Source organism: Muntiacus reevesi, chromosome 9 (genome assembly GCF_963930625.1).
Source record: "Muntiacus reevesi chromosome 9, mMunRee1.1, whole genome shotgun sequence".
In the NCBI taxonomy this organism is placed as follows: domain Eukaryota; kingdom Metazoa; phylum Chordata; class Mammalia; order Artiodactyla; family Cervidae; genus Muntiacus; species Muntiacus reevesi.
The window spans coordinates 40,667,174-40,668,894 of record NC_089257.1 but is presented as its reverse complement, the minus strand read 5'-3'; positions in this window follow the sequence as shown (position 1 = coordinate 40,668,894).

Here is a 1,721-nt window from a genome sequence, read left to right as displayed (position 1 = left end):
GATCTGAGGTGAAGCTGATGTAATAACATAAATAAAGTGCACAACAAATGTAATGCTCTTGAATCATCCCAAATCATCCCCCACCCTGTCCATAGAAAAATTGTCTTCCAGGAAACTGGTCAATGGTGCCCCAAAGTTGGGGATCGCTGCCTTATTAGAAGGGAGGCAGTGACAAGAATAGCTTGAGACTGCTCTAGATTAGCAGATTGATGAAACTGAGCTGAGACAATGTCGGTTTTCCCCATAACAGCTTATTTTTAAGTATCTGGTTACTACCATTGAGCTACCACTTTGAGTTTTCATTCATAAGTTGCTCCTCCCTCTCACTCCCAACTCTTGTATGCAGAACATATGGGAAGAGAGTATAAAGGATATATTACTAACTGCTTGGCCCTTGTCAGGACAAGACTTCTGAACAGCTCTGGGTTTTTAAATGAAGCAGACTAAAATACTGCTGGAGGCACCTCAGCAAGTTGTGTGGATGACCAGTGTGAGTTGTTTGGACTTTCTTCTGACATGGAGGCCTCTTTCTCCATCTGTTCTCAGAGGTTTGCCCTGTCCTCATCTCTACTGAGCCTACTCTAAAAGTGTCTGTTACTTATTTAATAGCTATTACCTAAAGGAACACTCAGCCCCAAACTTAAACTTCGATATTAGAACATTTATAACTCATAGAATGCTCTTCACCCATTTTGGTTCACAACCACAAGTATTAGTGCCCCCAGCCTTCTTATACTCTTTAGGACTGACAAGTTATACAAGGACATTTCTGTCCACAAGTCTGTTTTCTATTAGACCTAGGTTTTATTTTGCTTTGTGGGGAAAGGGAAGATTTACTGTGTTTTTGGTGCCTCACTCTTCATCCTAGCTTGACAGCTGCAGCTTTAGAATTCTCAGCCTCAATAATTGCATAAACCAGTTCCTTGTAATAGCTTTCATATGTTTACTTTATTGAACCTGTTCCCTGGGGAGTAATCCACACTATGGTAACTATAATAATTTAAATTGCATGCCCACACAGAGCCCTTTCTATTTTCCATCTGTTATTGGACTTATTTCAATCCAGATAAGTCCCTATGACCCCAAATACCCTTTTCTGGTCTTTTAGGATGAGCAACCTTTGATTCCCCTTTTTCCTCTCTTGATTGAGGACCAGTTTGGTGGAGAGAAAACTAGGAGGAGGACTCCCAGTTTTCTGAGACTCAAGTTTAGTTGTTTGTTTTCAATAAAATTCCTACACTGTTAAAGTTTATACCTTTAACACACTGTATGTTAACAACTGGGTTTGTTCTTTGGTTTCTAGACCTCACTTCCTTTGAACTTGCAAGTTCAGACTTATGTAAGGAAGTCACCCATTGACTTCAAGCACCAGTCAAAGGATGGAGTCTATTATCCCTGGTCAGGATTTTCATTCAACACAGGTTTCTCAATGAGGACACTGAGTTCAACTTAAGGTCTCATTGAGGACATTGAGATCAACTTAAGCCCAACAAGATTACCCAGCTGTTGAAACAGATGTCTACATAGTTATAACAAATTTTTTAAAAAAGGAGAAGAACTTTCTACTATTTTGTATTGAGGTGTAGCCAATTAACAAACAATGTCATGATAGTTGCAGGTAAGCAGCGAAGAGACTCAGTCATACATATACATGTATCCCTTCTCCCCCAAACTCCCCTCCCATCCAGCCTGGCACATAATATTGAGCAGAGTTCCAGGTG